The sequence below is a fragment of the Microcebus murinus genome, chromosome 6 (genome assembly GCF_040939455.1).
Source record: "Microcebus murinus isolate Inina chromosome 6, M.murinus_Inina_mat1.0, whole genome shotgun sequence".
In the NCBI taxonomy this organism is placed as follows: Eukaryota; Metazoa; Chordata; class Mammalia; order Primates; family Cheirogaleidae; genus Microcebus; species Microcebus murinus.
The window spans coordinates 50,356,350-50,375,356 of NC_134109.1; the positions used below are offsets into that span (position 1 = coordinate 50,356,350).

General features: G+C 35.3%; 1 pseudogene; it reads left to right on the forward strand.

Annotated features, from left to right (window-relative positions):
- Positions 1–703: 703 nt before the first annotated feature.
- Positions 704–19,007, forward strand: part of LOC105861193 (ADP/ATP translocase 3 pseudogene) — a 30,029-nt pseudogene continuing 11,725 nt past the window's right edge.

Below are 19,007 nucleotides of genomic sequence, written 5' to 3' on the forward strand. Positions count from 1 at the left end.
CATCCCAAACACCCAAAATAATTTGCCTAATCTACTTGTAACATAGTAGAATCTAGGTTACAAGACCCATAAAACAGTTCTCCTTGTCCTAAAATATGTTCTTTCATATGGAGAAAAGTATCACCATCTACTGAAATCTTGCTGTCCAGCCGACTTTTTTTTAAACAGGATTTTAGAATATAAAATTGGGTCTATATGGGTACATTTGAAAAATAAAGACTGCAATAGAGGAAAGCAAAGCAAATAATGCTCCCTTAATCCATTTTTATAAATGAGGCAAATATAAGGATAATATGATTATAATTATGTATAGTTACTGTGGATATGAAATTTACAATCCAAATCTGAGGAGAGCAGGTGTCACTTTCTTAATTTGTCTATAAATGAGCTCCCTCTTGCTCTTGAGGCCTTATTTCTGCCAATTGAAAGAAAATTGAATTTTGAAACTTTAAGTTAACTCAGCGATTTGAAGCTTAAAATTTAATCAATTTTCAGCAAATATTCAGTTAAAAGTTTCTTGCCTATCCCCTGTCCTTTCCAGCAGGGGCATTATTTTCCATTATGGTTTTGTGAGCCAAGACATTGTTTCTTACAAGCTCTTTGGATGCAAGCTATGCTCACCACTATACCACCAATGCCAGCACACTTACAAGCTCTTTGGCCTGGCTATATGATGGCTCTATTTTAGTGTGTTGATATCGACATGCAAACTGTGAGGAAAGAGGAAATAACAGGAGCTATTGGCCGTCCTGAAAAGGTAGATGATTTTCAGCTTCACCTGATCATCAGCAGGAATGGTTCCAGATTTTTTGATATTTCAAGAGATCAAAAAATATATTTACTTGAAATCTTATTATTTTCAATGTTGGCTCACTATGTTTTTTAAAATAAGAAAATACACAAAACATGTAAACCTATATAAAGATTGCTGTTAGTTCCCAGGATGCCAGTTCCTAATATCTGACACTTTATTGCAGTTTTAGATATTTGCAACATATTTGCAAAGTTAATAAAATGCTACAGTATGTTTTAATTTATCACTGAAAGGATTAGCTTCTTTGTGATAATATGAATATTATAATTCTTACAAGCTGTGGTACATGTTTCTTGAGTTTCAGTTATTGGTCTCACTAAACATTGTCTGTTATACTTATTTATAAATTAAGATTAAATGGTTCAGAAGAACTACTCTCACCTCCTATCTATAGCTACCATTTCTTGGTAGAATCTGTAGGTTGTTTTTTAATGAGCAGATTTTTTAAAAATGTCATTCAGATTTTCATTTAATCATGATAAATTTAAAACCATTGACATATCTCTGTTCCCTCTAAAAATCATTACAGAAACAGCAATGGAATAATAACAAAATTAATCTACTAATAAAAAGAATAGAATAGTGGACAAGAACAAGAGAGGTCAATATAATTTTTTGGAAGATGGAATGCAGAGTGGATGTAATGATTGACACAGCAGACCAAAGAATAGGGCACATGCCTATAGAGGAGAAGTCAGTTAAAAGCCATTTGATATGCTTTGCAGAAACTAAGAAGGCTCAGAAATCATTGCAAAAGGAGCCAAAATAGGTGGGGGTGGGAGTAGGGACTGAACACTGAGATGATGCTTTAAGACACTATAAGGAACAGTTAGTCCTCTAGTTTCCCTCTGCAACTCAGTGCAGGTCAAACTCACCAATCTCCTATTTCTGTAGTAGAAATTTAACTTGAGACTCAGCAGGATGAGATATTGAGGTACTTTACTACAAATAGTGGTGGTAAATGAAAGGCAGGATACTGAATGTTGATACCCTTCCTGCAGCTCTGTCCTTGGTTCAGTTCATAGTAATCCAGTAGTTAAGTACGTAGCTTTTCAGGTACGAAATTACAGAATTCATTACTGGAAAAACTGAAAGGAACTTGGGGGACAAAAAGAACTGCAGATAGTGAAACATTGTGATGTCCCAGTGAAATCCTAGCAAGCCACCATGAGGCTCTCTCACACATACACATATCCATGCGAATTATCTTTTTGAGTCTCACTGTAAATATGAAAAAGTCAAGTATCACCAGATATTAAAGGAATGTATCCAATATAGAAGACAAATTAAAGGAAATTAGAAAAGGTAAATAATTCAAGAAGCAGATGAAAACCTCAAAACACTATCATGAATGTTCTTAGGGAGATAAAATAATAAATGTGATGAGAAAAAGAACATTTAGAGAATAGAAAACAGCCTTTAAAATTAAATGTGCAAAAATTAGAAAACAGACCATGGTAAGACGAAAGAGGAAGTTGATGGAATTTTTCACAAAGTAGACAAAAAGAAAAAGAGACTGGATATTGAAATGAACAAAAAGACAACTAAAGTACTAATCTAGGAGGGCAACTGTCCAACAATAAGGTTTTCATGAATGAAAAACAAAGAAAATGGATGAGGATATACTGTATAAGTAAAAACAGGGGAGTATTTTTCAGAATCCAGATTTAAAGGGCTATCATTCAGAAAAGTCAATTTAAAAAACAATTGAGAACACAACTATGAAATTTTAGATACCAAGGACAAGGGTGTGTGTATATGAGAGAGAGAGAGAGAGAGAAGAGAGGAGAGAGAGAGAGAGAGAAAATTACATAGGCAGAGAAATTAGAATGATACTAGAAGAAACTCTAGAAGCTTAAGGTCATTATAATGACACCTTCAAAATTCTGAGAAAATATTATAATTAATCTTCAAAATATTAACCTATGTAGAATTCTAGCTCAGCCAAATTATCAATCAAACATGGCAATACTAGAAAAAGATATTTTTCTAATGAATAAGGTTTCAGAAAGTTCTTCCCCCTGCAATCTTCCTTGGGCATCTCTTAGATTAGGAGACTAATTTTGAGAAAAAGACTCATGGACTCTAAGAAACATGGGATCAAACACACAAAAGAAATAGAAGGATTTACCAGAATAAAGATAATGGAACATTCCCATTTTGTCAGATTTCAACACATCTAGTGACCAACATGGCCAAAATGGACTGGTAGAATGGAGAGTTCTAAAGTAGTTGTCAAGCGGAAAGGTATTGATAGATTATCTGATGCATTTGATAAATTAGAAATAGTATTCAAAGTAGTTGTATCGGTTAGGAGGCTCTATATAAAAGATAACTCATCAAGCACTGGCTTTAAGGGTCCTGTCTCACTCAATAGGATGTCTGGCACTAGACAGTGTAGGTCTCAATTATTTTCAGGGACTCAGGCCTTTTCCAGCATTATGCCCTGAGGTATTAGTTTGCTAGGGCTACCATAACAAAGTAACACAAGTTGGGTGCCTTGAAGTGGTGGTTCCAAACTCTCAGGCTGTAAACTGGTGCCAGTCTGTGGCCTGTTAGGAACTGGGCAGTACAACAGAAAGCGAGGGGTGGGCGATTGAGGGAAGCTTCATCTGTATTTACAGCTGCTCTCCATAGCTCTCATCATCGCATAAGCTCCATCTCCTGTCAGATCCAGCCCTACATTAGAGTCCCATAGGAGCACGAACCCTACTTGAACTTGTGCATGGGAGGGATCCAGGTTATGTGCTCATTATGACCATCTGATGCCGGTGATCTGCAGTGGAGCTGAGGCGGTGATGCTAGCACTGGGGAGCAGCTGCAAATACAGATTATCATTCACAGAGAGGTTTGATTGCACAGAGACTATTAATAAATCCATTGCTTGCAGACTCATATCAAAACCCTATAAGTAAGTGGCAAGTGACAGTGTAATAATAACAGAAATAAGGTGCACAATAAATGTAATGTGCTTGAATCATCCCCAAACCATCCCCCCTCACAACCTCCTGGTCTGTGGAAATATTGTCTTCCATGAAATCAGTGCCTGGTGCCAAAAAGTTTGGGTACTGCTGCCTTAAAGAACAGAAATTTACTGTCTCAGTTCTGAAGGGTAGAAGTCTGAGATGAAGATCTGTTCTTTCTGAGAGCTGTGAATGAAAATCTGTTCCATGTCTCTCTCCTAGTGTCTGGCAGTTTGCTGACAATCTTTGTCATTCCTCGGCTTCTGCTGTAGACACTCTGCTGTAGACATCTCTGCCTTCATCTTCACATGGCACTCTCTCTGTGCATGAGTGTCTGCTCCAAACTTCCTTTTATTGTAAGTATCAGTCATATTGAATTATGGGCACAACCTTAACTAATTTCATCTGTGATGACTCTTGCCAAATAAAGTCATATTCTAAGTTATTGGCAGTTAAGACCCAACATATGAATTTTGGGGGGTACAATTCAACCCATAACTCCTGACATCCCAAGAGTATAAATTTTGATCTTGTTGTTGTCTCATGGTTACAACACATTCAGATTCATTGCTTTAGGCAAGAAGACAAAAAATCAAAAGGTTTGATTTAGACAGGAAGATGAAAAAGCACAAGGTGAAAGGAGTATAGAAATCAAGTCTTATATTTTACAAAAAATTCTTGGATGTTCTGCCCAACAACTTCCACTCACGTGTCATTGCCAGGGACTAGGTCATATTGCAATATATTTTGAGAAGATGAGAATTTGTTTTCTAGACTTTATATTACAGGAAGCATAGGATAAGATGACTTTAAAGAGTTTGTGGGTACTCTAGCTTCAGTGTCACCCGTAGGATTTTAAATTTGTATTGCCAATTCGGGAAACAATAGCATTAGATACACAGAAAATTAAGTAAGTAAAAGAACAATATGGTATTACTGTCTCTAGAAACAGTGATTGCACAAGAAAAGAAATGTAATCATAGTGTACTACTTAAAGGCTAGTCTCACAGCCATAGTTATTTAAAATCAAATATTGATTTAACTTAACTCTGTAATGTAACTTTAGGAGATGATACAAGGAAAAGTGGGACTTACAAATGACTTCATGTAAAAGTTCTAAATCTTCCTTTTCCACAGGATAAATAGATAAATATCTATAATTAATAACTTAACAAATAGCAAAATAAAATCATGAGAAATATGAAGTTAAATACTTGGGGGGAAAACAGCTTAAAGAGTTGAAAGCAGTTGTCGCTGTGGGGAAGGACTGCGGAGAGGAGGGAGGGGAGAGGCACCAGTCTATTCTGTAAGCCTTGTGATTTTATGTTATGTGTGCATGTATTACTTTGATAAAAATAAAACTTAATTTAAAAATCTTCCTAGTTAAAATACTGTGTGTGCTGGATATTTGGCTATTATAACTTTAATCTTCCATCGATTTGCACAGATGCCTTGTCCAGAGCCCCCTGGTTTTATCCTTCCTTCTAGCCTTTTGATTTAGGTATGGGAAGCAGAAACTTTCATCCATTTAAAGTTCTGATGAGGATACTGTGTCTTGGAGAATCAGAAATATTATGCATACCTTAAAATTGAAAGTAACAAATTTCACTATTACTCTGAGATCAGTACACCTGGGCTATCAATAGAAGTGCTGGTTAACGCATTGACTGCCACACTAGAAAAAAAATTCTTTTTTTCTTTGGGGCCATGGTGTTTTATTATGAACATCAAAGACAAAATGATCCTTTCTAATTTAATGAAATATTTGTTTTTTTAATTGTTTTCTGTGCATGAGTTATATGCAATTAAATTGTCAATATTAATTGTAACAATAAGAACATCAAGAAGTAAGATTTTCACAAACCAGCTGCAGGGTTTTGCCCAGGGACCACCCAACACATACCATGTATGCTACAGCATGGCATCGTGAGTTGCCTGCGCACCACGGGACTCCCAAGGTAAAGAGACATATGAGTTATATATGCTTCATGAGGCCCCAGGCTCAAAACTAGCATGAGTTAAATACAACTGACATGGCAGTTAATGTATTAAAAAAGTTAATGTTTAAACCAGTGTAACTTGGCATCTGAATTTCCATAGTAGAGGGTGGGAAAGGAAGGAGGGAACAAACCTTTGATGCTTCATAACCACATTGGGACATCCCCTGCAGAATCTTAAAATACTTCAATCTGTACCCTTAGCCAGCAGAAATGACATAATGATTCTAGAGGGAATGAGATAAACCCGGCATTGCCTTATTATACGCCTTAAGCTACAAATCTTTCAAAGGAGCCAGCCCCTTTGCGTGGAATTCTGTTATTTCAACACGCAAGATAAATAGCCAAAAGAAAATATGCTGCTGTAAATTAATATCTAGATAACACAAAGTCCCAAACATAATTTAGTCATTGTATTTCATTTAATAAAAAGAAATTTTAAATTTTTTCTATGGTTTGTAAATTCATTCTAGAATACCATACACAGAGATCTTTTATTTGTGTGCTCTGTTCTAATATGTCTATTAAATAACAGTTATAAAATTTAGTTTTATTTTATCAGGATATAGTTCACAATCTAAGACTGATTAAATGGAAAAAAACTCTATATATGTTTTTGCATTGGTTTTGTTGCATTATTCTTTCTATCACTACTTAAGAATAGTCACGTGTATGCATGTATTTATTTAAATATCAGAAGTGCTCATATTCGAAGATTTTTTCCCTGCAGTTCCAGTGTAACCGAAATCTGACACCAAAAATAGCTACCCAAGGGTCCTTGAAACTATTATAACTGAGACATGAAGGTAAATTTGCCTGTGGAGTACAAAATATATACTATCTGAATCATAATAACGTTTTTTTATGTAATGTTTTATCTTGTCTTCTATATAAACAAGATTGAATAAAACATACTAAAACAAAGAAATTCTATTTTCTTTATATTTACATTGAGGCTTATGGAAAATTTACTATGCAGTTAGTAAATACAGTTACATTTTAAACGTTGACTTTCATTTATTTATTTATTTATTTTGAGACAGAGTCTCACTCTGTCACCCTGGCTAGAGTGCTGTGGCTTCAGCCTAGTTCACAGCAACCTCAAATTCCTGGGCTCAAGTGATCCTTCTGCCTTAGCCTCCCTAGTAGCTGGGACTACAGGCGCACACCACACCACATGGCTAATTTTTCTATTTTTCGTAGAGATGGGATCTCGCTCTTGCTAAGGCTGGTCTTGAAATCCTGAGCTCAAGATCCATTCATCCATTCATTGAACAGGTATTTATTTTACACCCACTACATGCTAAACACAAATTTTATACTGATAGATTTTTTGAAGAGATGAGTGATAAACATTATTTCATTCAGTCCTTGAACACAATTTTTACTAAATGCCTGATGATTGCTAGGCACCCTACAAGCCACTGAAGATACCTCCATAAACTTACAGTATTGGGAAGACAAAGGACTACATTAATTTACTATAAGTGGAAGTATAGGGCCCTAGGAGACAGCATAGAAGTAGAAGTTGAGTTCAGGGAATTAGTGAATGCCTTCCTAATAAAGTGATGTGTAATCTGAGAACTGAAGGCTTGGTAGGAAGTGGCCCACCCAAAACATAAAAGTTTTCTAAGCAACGAATACCATAAGTGTGAAGGTATTAGGTAAGAAACTGCTGAAGTGTAGTTCAGTGCTCTGAAGAAATAGAACAGCTTTAGGAAAAGAGAAGCTAAATTCATGGGGCACAGGGTTAGTGATGAGGCTAATGTGGTGGATAGTTGCTGGAAAAAATTTAAAGAATTTGGTATTTACTCTGAGGGACATGAGGAATTAAAGGTTAACTTTTAAACACACTTCCTTTAAAGTGTTTTAAGTTGAATATCAACATAAGGAAAATGACCTCTATTTGTTATAAGCCTGGCACATGTCATATGGCAAAATGATATTTCTATTAAGGTTCAGATTACAATGATTATTTGCCCACCTGCTGGCCACCAGAGGCTGAGCCATAACTCAGCTTGTATATTAGCTCTGCTCAAGAGCTCTTCAACTCCTGTCTTTCCACTGACTCTCTTGCTTCTCCAGCTGAGAAGCTCTGGAATGCCTGGCTGGTTAGTTCTCATGTAGAGGCAGACATTTCCAAGAGAAGCTTAAAGGAAGATGCTTTCTCCATTTTAACACTCTTAGACACAAGAGTGAATCCTTCTCTTTCCTCAATTCGCCTATGTAGAATAAACAACAGGACCAAATTTAAAACTTCAACTTTTTTGCATATTGAAATGTAAAAGAAATATAAAAGTAGAAAAAGAGTGAAATAAGATCCCACACACATTCCCAGCTTTAACAATTAACAACTAACTACCGATCTGTTTCATCTAAACCTCCCAACCCCTTCTTTGCATACTGAGTTATTTTATTTTTAGTTTAACAAATTTATTAAGGCATAATTTACATACCATAAAGTTCATTTGGCATAAGCGTGTGAATCAATAATTTTTAGTAAGTGTATACAGTTGTGAAACCATACCACATTTCAGGTTAAGAATATTTCCACTACCCCCAAAAGATCCTGTGTGTCCATTTGCAGCAATTCTATTAACATCCCCACTACTAGGCAACCATTGATCTGCTTTGTGTCTATATAGTTGTCATTTCTGAATATTTCATATAAAGGGAAGAGTACAACATGCACTTTTTTGCATTTGGCTTCTTTCATTTAGCATAATGTTTCTGAGATTAATTAATGTTATAGCATGTACCAGTCCTTTATCTTTTTATTGCTAAATAATGTTCTGTTGCATGGATATATCACATTTTCTTTATCCATTATCAGTTGTGGACATTTGGCTATTATGAATAATGCCCCTATGCATATTCACATACATGTCTTTGTATGAGAGTGTGTTTTATTTTTTGTGGGTACATTTCTAGAATTGAAACTGCTAAGTTGTGAGCTCTATTTATGTTTAACTTCGTAAGAACCTGCCAAGGTGTTCTTAAAGCAGCTCTATCATTTTACATCCTTCAGCAATGCATGAGGGTTCCAATTTCTACATGTCCTTGCCAACACTTAGTGTTGTTCTTCTTTTTACATTATAATCGTTCTACTGGATGTATTGTAGTGTCTTATTGAGGTTTTAATTATTAATAGTTATTTCTCTGTCCATTATGTATACACATGCTTAGTAGCCATTTATATATCTTTTTGGTGAAATTTCTGTTTCAATACTTTGTTCATTTTTAAATGATTGATTACCTTTATATTCTAAATATATAATTTGCAAAACTTTTCTCTCAGACATTTTCTTATTAGTAGCAAACTTATTGATTGACACCTATATAAAGTATAAATGTTTATTTCTGGACTTCCAGTTCTATTCCATTGACATATATGCCTATCCTATGCCAATACCAACTGGTCTTTGTTACTGTGGTTTTAGAGTAAGTTTTGAAATTGAATAGTGTAAGTCCTCCAACTTTGTTCTTTTTTTAAAAAAAGATGTTTTGGCTATTCTAGTTTTTTTGCATTTTAACATAAATATTAGAAGCAGTATATACATTTCTACATAATAGTTTGCTGAAATTTTCATAAGGGTTTCATTGAGTTTATAGATCCATTTGGGTAGAATTGCCATCTAGACAACATTGAGTCTTCTAATCCATAAATACGTTAAGACTTTTCATCTTTTTAGATCTTTAATTTTTCTCAGCAATCTTATGCAGTTCTGTGTGTATGAGTCTTACAATGAATTCTTTTGTTTAATTTATTCCTATGCAATTTATTTTTTGTGATAATTATTATGAATGAAACTGTTTTATTGTTTTCATTTATGGATTATTAGTTGCTAATATATAAAATTATAACTGACTTTTTCATATTGATCTTATATCAAACAACCTTGCAAATTTGTTTATTAGATCTGGGTGATTTGGGGGAATTCCTTTAAATTTTCAACATATAAGATCATGTTATTTGAAAATAAGAATAGTTTTAATTCTTTTCTAATTTGGACACCTTAATTTTTGTTTGTTTTATTTTATTGCATTGGCTAGAAAGTCAAGTACATTACTAAATAGAAATGGTGAGAATGCAAGCATTCAGTCTTTAACAATTATGTATAAAGTTAGCTCTGAGTTTTTTTGCAGATATCCTTTATCAGTTTGAAAAAATTCCCTTGAATTTCTAGTTGACTGAGTTTTTATCATGAATAGGTGTGAGATTTTTTGTCAAATGTTTTTTCTGAATTGATTGAATTCATAATCCCTAATTATTCCTGTTGCTTATGTGTGTGATGATTTTATCAGAATATAATCCTTTAATAATGTTATCTTACTAATTATTTTGTATGCATGTTTTGATTTACCTATATGTTAAAATTTTTATGGAAAAGAATACTGTCTTATGCTTATATATCTTCCCCAATTCTAATCAGTCTTAGTTATGAAATGAATATCTATTAATAATTTACTGAGAAATAACACTGTAGAATCAATATGTTAGAGTTGAAAGCAAACTTAAAGATTAGATATTTCAAGGCCACAAATGGCTTAAGATGAAACTAAAGATCCAACTTTTACATGTTTTTCTTAAATTTACTTTTAGAACTGAGATCTTATTGATTAATATCCATTAGTTATTATACTCTCAAATCTCTTAAATTGGAGGTGTTGGGGTTGGAGTAAGTAACTTGACATACTTAATTCAGAATACTTAGTTCAGTCTCTAAATAATACTTAGCAAGCATTATAACACTGGTGAATTTGGAAGTATAATTAAGGGGTTTTCATTTTTTTGTGGGTTTCAGCATTGTTTCAATTTGATACAAAGAATCTGAAATATTTTGGGATTTTTTATTAAGTATATTTTTAAGAAGAAAATAAGATGAAACACTACATTTATTGACTTAGTTGCTTTTTGCTTTGAAAAGCTGCTCCAGTGTGTTTCATACAACTACTCATTGATTTCAATTCTTCAGGAATTGGGAAGTCTAGATCTGCATATAAAGGCTGGCCGAACCAATGTGGAGTCTTTAATGTCTTTAATAGCTCAGTCAAGACCTTCAAATTACCAACTCAACCTTTTTTATCCCAAAGTGCTTTGGAGTAAACATGTAGAATCAGCTTAGATAAATGACACATATATATAAAACATTAGTGTTTTCATTTCATTAATTTTTGTGCATTAGGAAATGTTTCAAGAAATATTTGATTTATTTATTATTTATGTATTTGTGTATGCAGTAGTGGATTTCACAGATTTATCTTTAATTCTCACTGTTTGGGTTTTTTTTTTTTTCGAGACAGAGTCTCACTCTGTTGCCCTGGCTGGAGTGCCATGGCATAAGCCTAGCTCACAGCAACCTCAAACTCCTGGGCTCAAGCAATCCTTCTGCCTCAGCCTCCCTAGTAGCTGGGACTACAGGCATGCGCCACCATTCCTGGCTAATTTTTTTTCTATATAATTTTAGTTGGCCAATTAATTTCTTTCTATTTAGAGTAGAGACAGGGTCTCACTCTTGGTCATGCTGGTTTCGAACTCCTGACCTAGAGCAATCTGCCCGCCTCGGCCTCCCAGAGTGTTAGGATTACAGGCGTGAGCCACCACGCCTGGCCTCACTGATTTTATTATTGAGTCCTTTCAACTTAGTAAAATTTGTCATCTGAAGTATAGCTAGAAGTAACACAATGATAAATAATTTATCATCCCTGGAATTGTTGTTTCTATGGTATGAAGGGACATATTTGAGGTAGTGGTTATATTTAAATATAATTAATACAGATTTTTAAAAACTCAGGGAATGAGAATGATAAAGTGATTCATTCATTGCAAAGGTCTACACAAGCTTACAAAGAGTAGAGATGTTGAGATAAGAAATTTATAACAAAATAATAACTGATGTGTATCTAACCTGATTTTTTGTATGCATAAAATAAGGGGAACTAACTCTAATTTAAAAAGGAAAATCATACACATTTAAATCAGCCTATAGTTTCTATTTTCCAAAGCAAATGGTTATTCTCTGTAATTATTTTGATAATCATTGAACTTCTTCATCCCATATGGCAACTGAAATGATCAGGGCTTTCCAAAAGGATTATAAATATACCCAAGTTGTGAATTCCCACCATTGGTGCCAGATTGGTCATTCTTTCATGGTGTATTTTGACAGTTTTAGATCAGCATGAGCAGCTTGAAGTATTTAACACAATGGTTTTCATAAAATGCAATTATGAGGTAGCAGGTTGGCTGCTGAATGAATCAATAACCCTATTTTATGTGAATACTTTCATTTGAAGTCTTTTATCCCAAGAGACATGACACATATTCGAAAGAGACATTGTTACATAAATGTAGTTATAATAGTACTATGCCTCTTAAAGTAGTTGACTCTCTATATAAATCTTTCTCAGAAAAATCCATTAGCCTTTCTATATTAGGTAGATAGTCATACAATCCCAGAAGACATAAATACTAACAGTGTTTTTGATGATTTTGGCTGATAGTCTTGAAAAGAGTGAAATTTAAAAATGAAAGTGGTTTTATTTCCTAAAGGGAATGAAAATATCATTTATATTCCATATTGAATTCTATCAATGCTAAATATGAACCACTTAGTAGATGCCGTATAAGGTGGTAGCTTGTAGTGATAAAAGAAAATGTCTATAATCCCCATGGATAATTTTTTGAAAGAAAATGTCTCACACCATATTCAAATATGGCACTTTTTAATTTTAAGCCATTTATAAAACTAACACTCATGCTTACCAGAAAGACAAGATGATTATAGAAGCAAGAAAATGTATTATGCATTTAAGTGTGTAATTGTCATTATGTAGAAGAGGAAAAAAATGGACTTATGGGTTAGATAAATGTGAAAATTTGAAAGCGACACTTAAATGTTTCCAAGAAGAATATGCCTTTAATGTATCTCTTCAAGTTCTTGTCTTTGATGTCTAGCATAGCATAACTTTAGTGTTTAGTACATATTCACTAAATCATTATAATAAAAATAAGGCAAGAAAATTGTGAGATTAATTGACCAGAGGGCATGCCTTGCTGTATTTTGTTAGAATAACTTTGTTTTATAAGAATTTAACATAAGATGTCCTAGGCAATACACATACTTTCTAACCTGCTAAAGACCCACTATTCCTTGTAGTCTGGTAGACTTTCATTTCAATACCTACTGGTTCTCAAAAATATTTGAATCTGTACTAGTCAAGATGCATATTGCATCTTGCAAGTATGGTGCTCCCTAACTAAGAGAATATGTAAGTCACAAAATAAGTACTTTACATATCTCTGTAGCAATTCACATACATAATAGCAAATTAGAAATTTTGGCAAGTGAATATGATTAATTTATCTAGTATTTCTTGTCTCTGAATAAATTATAGAAAAAATTTTAAATGCAGTTATGATGATAACATTTGATCATATAAGTCCAATTGTATTTACCCAGAAAAGCTCTGAGCTAAACACAACTTGATTTTATCAAAATGGTTAATTTTCTCTACTCTCTGAACAGCAATACAAAAATGCAAGCTGGGCTCCTACCCCACCTCAAAAAAATCAAAGCACTTTCCCTACAAACCCTTTTAGCAAACAGAACTAGGATTCAAATGTATATATATTCACATGCCTGTTTACTTACATATGTACACCAGCAATATTCAATATCATTATGGACTGAACTGGGTCCCCCTCAAATTCACATGTTGAAGTCCTAACCTTCCATACCTTATAATGTAACCATATCTTGGAGAAAATGTATTTAAAGAAGCAATTAAGGCCGGGCGCGGTGGCTCACGCCTGTAATCCTAGTACTTTGGGAGGCCGAGGCGGGCGGATTGCTCAAGGTCAGGAGTTCGAAACCAGCCTGAGCGAGACCCCGTCTCTACCAAAAATAGAAATAAATTAATTGACCAACTAAAAATATATATACAAAAAATTAGCCGGGCATGGTGGCACATGCCTGTAGTCCCAGCTACTCGGGAGGCTGAGGCAGTAGGATCGCTGAGCCCCGGAGATTGAGGTTGCTGTGAGCCAGGCTGACGCCATGGCACTCACTCTAGCCTGGGCAACAAAGTGAGACTCTGTCTTAAAAAAAAAAAAAAAAAAAGAAGCAATTAATTTGTAAATAAAATGAGGCCTTCAGGGTGGATCCTAATCCAAACTGATTGATGCTCATATACGAAGAGGAAATTTGGACATACTGTGAAACACCAGAGGTATGTGCGCACAGAAAAATGACATGTGAAGACACAATGATAAAGTGGCCACCTGTAAGCTAAGAAGAGACCTCAGAAGAAACCAAACCTTCCTATACCTTGACCTTGGACTTCTAGTTTCCAGAACTGTGAGAAAATAACTTCTTTTAGTTTATGCCATCTAGTCTGTGCTATTTCATTATGGTAATCCTAGCAAACTAATACAAATATGATTCCACCAATTCTAATATAATACCATAAGATTGACTATATTCTTTTTTTCTTTTCAATATTTGTAATCCCCTTCTCTGACAGTGAGGAATCAGGATCCCATTGTCCTTAACATGTTTCCATATATGATAAATCCTCCTATGAAACCAGTCCCTCATCTCTGTCCCCACACCTTGCACTGCATGAATGTTGTTCTCACTCTTGTTGGATCCCAACACACTACCGTGTGAGAATGCTTTGTTAAGAATGCTTTCCTTGTCCTGCTTGGGCTCTGATAGCTCAGGCCAGGCCATCTCAGCTGAGATCCTCTACTTCCTCTGCTCAGGCTCTGATACTCCACACCCTGCCACCTCTCTGCTGGGACACCTTCTTCACACTGCACGGGCTCAGGCCCCATATGCCGAGCCCACAAATGCCCTTCTCACCGCACTCATTCTGTAATACCCCAGCCTCACTGTGGCTCTTCCCACCATTGCCTCGCCCAAACTGTCTTGGGTGCCTCCCTTGCACTGCCTCACCTGATAGCTGTAGGATATAATTGTTCAAGAAGCCTGTTTTGGAAAATGTGATAGCCTTTAATACATAGTATTGAAGCAGGAGGTGCATATAATAACAATCATCAAATCAATGACTTCATTTAATTATTTTTTTCCTGATAGGCTCTGAGAAGGCGAAAATTCTAAAAGGAAAAATTAATTTATGCTATCAGTACATTTGGTGAAGAGGTGATAACACTTTTATTTGGCTTTTCCCCATGAAGTTGTATGGAGGTTCAAAGGATTTAGGGGCCAATCAAAGAAAAAATATTACCACAAGGTGGCAGTAACACACACAAGCTTTGGGGGTGGTTTTTGTGTAGGGAAGAGATGGGGAAACCTGTCACAGCAAGGCTCTGTCTAAAGCCAGTGCAGAATAAGAGGATGGATACTTAGAAGTGAAAAGTTAGGAAACTCTTGGGAGGTAGGGAAAGAGAGAGTAAGCCTGCATGTCAGGTTTTAGTCTGAAATGTCACTTCTTGGTGCGCTCATGGCCAAAGAATGACCCGACACGCCACAGTTAGGCAAGTACAAAAATGAGGTTTATTGAGGAGAGAAAGATAGGATTATAGAGCAATAGCAAGGTATAGGTTTACAGAGCATGGTACATACGCCACAGATGACAACTGGACCCCTTGTCGTAGCAAAGGGAGAGCAGAAGGAAGGGTACAAAAAAAGAGTTGGCTAGGGTCTGCATTTTCATAGTGCCTGGATAGGGATCTCCCTCGTGGTTCATAGTTCACCATGGAACCACTTTGACTAGACAGTTGGCAGTCACATGACTTGAGCCCTAACTACATGTGTGTTGCTCTAGTTCAATTTCCAGAATCTGTGGTACCTACGCAGCTTGGCCAGTGGGCTAGAGAATCCTCTGCATTTGTTTGCAGCTGGGATGCCAAGTCCTGATGGGCAGATTCATAGGATATTCCCTCCTTCCCTGCCCCCATATGGAGAATTAGGGTTAGGCATGACCAAGGTGGGGGAAACAGCACCCACTTTAATCCCTAGGAGACCCAGAATCCCTCACTATCTACCTAACATACATGTCCAGGTAATGTCACTCAGTAGTATGAGGATGGGGGGATTTCTGGGTCAGAGAGCTCCAAATGGCAATAGCAGCTTGAGGCATTATAATCATAAGCCTCTATATTATCAATAGCCACCAGATGCTAGCAGAGATTTCAGAGGGTATGTAAATCAGGCAGGCTCTAAATCGCTTTAAAAAAATCTGCTTGTTTGGCCTATATTGAAAATAACTGGATGCATTAAAATTTGAATATGGTGCCAGTAGGCTTTTGAGCCTAATGGGTCTCAGCCTGAAGTGAAGAAATAAACAACCTGAGAGCCAATGCACAGTGGCTATCCTTGGTTCTTTTATATAACAGGTTGTATAGACCTGTTATATAAGACCTGCATGGGACAGCATATTAATCAGGGTTCTCCAGAGAAATAGAACCAATAGTATATGCACATATGTGTGTGTATTTGTTTATTATGGGAATTATAATTCAATCCACATCCAAAGGCCTGAGAACCAGGAGCTCTAATGTCCAAAGGCAGAAGATGTATGTCCCAGCTCTAGGAAGGAGAGTTTGAATTTACTCTTCCTCCACCATTTTGTCCTTTCTGAGTCCTCAACAAACTGGGTGATGCTTGCTCACATTGGTGAAAATGGAACTTCTTTACTCAGTCTACTGGTTCAAACGCTAATGTCTCACAGACACATGGAGAAATAATTTTTGGCCCCTATCTGGGCATCCTTTAACACAGTCAATTTGACACATACAAGTAACCATCCCAACCAGTTATCATCTCTGCTTCTGCTAACTATTGCCTTCCTTGTGTGTGATTTATGGTGGATGTAAAATAATAACTTAATGAATGATTGAATGATATAAGGTCACTCATTTTTTAAAAAAAAAGTCAGATAATTGTAGTTATTTTGTTCAACTGCTTTTACCTATTTCAGTAACCAGTAGATCAGTAACCAGCTAGTTCTGTCAGGATAAAAAGATTTTACATTTCCCAAAGGTCTTCAGAGAAAGCAGCGCCATCATTCCCTCAGTGTAGATGAGAAAATGTTGCTGTTTTTGGAGCTCCCTCTGTGCTGGACACTACAAAGAAGAAGCACCTTAGCACTTAGCCTTCACATGCTCTTTTTCCAGATCAGGCACATTCAGGGTGGTATGGCCGTAGATGGGGGAGGGCTCACATGCTCTTTTCCTTATTAAGTAGCAACTTAATTTTTTAATGGTACTCTTGGCACTATTTTTCAGTTATTCATTTACCTCTGTCATTTCTCTTAAGACAATTAGCTACTTGATATTAGGACCCATGTATCAGTCATGTCTGCACACATGGCACCTGGTTTCCTGCTGAGTCTCTGAATGAATGGATAGATGGTTGAATACAGGGCTGCCTGATAAAGCTTCAAGACTGGCTGATCAATTTTCCTAGGAAAAGGCAAATGTTTGTGGAATTAATTAGTGAAACTTGACCATAGGATAAATAATACAGGCTAATATAGTACAAGACCAACAAAATCTCTGGTCAACTACTTTTAAATTATGCCTTTGCCAGAATTCCCTTACTTATCCTGCTAAGTTTCAATGCCATAGCTACTACCAATCCATAGAAATCTCTTCTTGAACAAGAATTTATTTGCTTCTATAGTCATGTAAAGGTTAATAAACTTAGATGAGACTTGGACTTTAGTTCAGATTATCATAATCCAACAGTTTATTTCAAGCTAAGACAGCAGTTTCATCAGTAAAAGATAGTGACTCAAATGCATTATCTGTAAATTTATAGTGAATAATTATATCATTCTAGGTAGATCTCTTCCATTGGTTAAAAAAATCCATTTACCTGACTCTGTTCATTAGAGAGTGAAACTTAAAAATAATCTTATCTGTAGTGCATGGACAAAAATATTATAAGATATATAAAATTACTTTTTCTTACAACAAACTACTAAACACATGGGCATGCCATTGAGAAATTTACAAAAAATATATTATAGATTTTGTGCCTGATTTTTTAAAAAAAGTCAATATTTTATGGCTTAATACAAATTATCTCTAGTTTTAAAAAGATATAAAATAGTAAGGTAACAGTACATTAGCTAATGAAATTAGAGAGAAAACCAGCAGTTTTTTTTTTTTTGTGTGTGTGTGTGTGTGTGTGTGTGAGGAGTTGTTATGTGTTTGCTACTTGTTAAATTTTATCACACTTCTCAGGAGACACTGGGAAAAATGTGTAAAACGATGCATAATCCATGGTCTAATACATTCTTAAGAAATTGAATGTTTCTGAAAAAGTGATGCCTACATTAAAAATTAAGTAAGCCACATGTCTCAAAAATACTTTTTTATTAAATAATTATTTAATGAAAATAATAAATAAATTTAAACATTTGGGTATTCAGGTATCATTGAAACATTTTTAAAACCATATCAGTGGTTTACAGGCATACATGTTTTTGTGCCACAAAGATGATAAGAATATGCGCTTTAGCAAAATGAGTATATCAATTGGACTCAGGAAATGAAAGCTCTTGATACCACCATAGTTCAAAAAATGTATGTCACTGACTTTTGCAAAGCCATTCTATTTTAAATGAATGTTTTAAAGTAGGAATTGGAAGAACCCCATCTTAAGTGAAAACACGTAACAGGGAAACCTTATCTAAAACAGTTTGTCTCCTGACTTTTCCCAAAGAATTTGATTTTCATCACTCCATGTCACCTCTTGACATCCAAACTAGTTTGAACAAACTAGTTTTAAACAATTGTTGCTTTGTTTCCTGCCTTCATCATTCATATTCCTCCTAGCCACTCATCGTGCTACCGCAAACTTCTTAAAAACACAGATCTGGTTATATTATTCCTTACTCACTAAGCTGTCTCTCCAATGCCTGAAGAATCAATTCTGATTTCTTTTTTTTTCTAAACAAGTTCAAAGAATGGAGGAAAGAAAATTCTGAATTCTTAAACATGAAATTTAAGGAGTTTTGCAATTTGGGTTCAACCTGCCTATCTAATTTATCCTCCTACTTTTCATTAATTTGTCTTCTATCCTGGCACATTGGATTAATTGTCATTACCTAAGCCTACCATGTCCCCCTACCTCCCGAGACAGCCCATTGGATTGGCCTTGAGATGACCCTGTGCTAGCATGTGGTCCACCTTGGGTTCATAGGAAACACTCTGGAGATGCAGACTACATTGTTTATTCTCTCTCAAAGCAGCTGTTT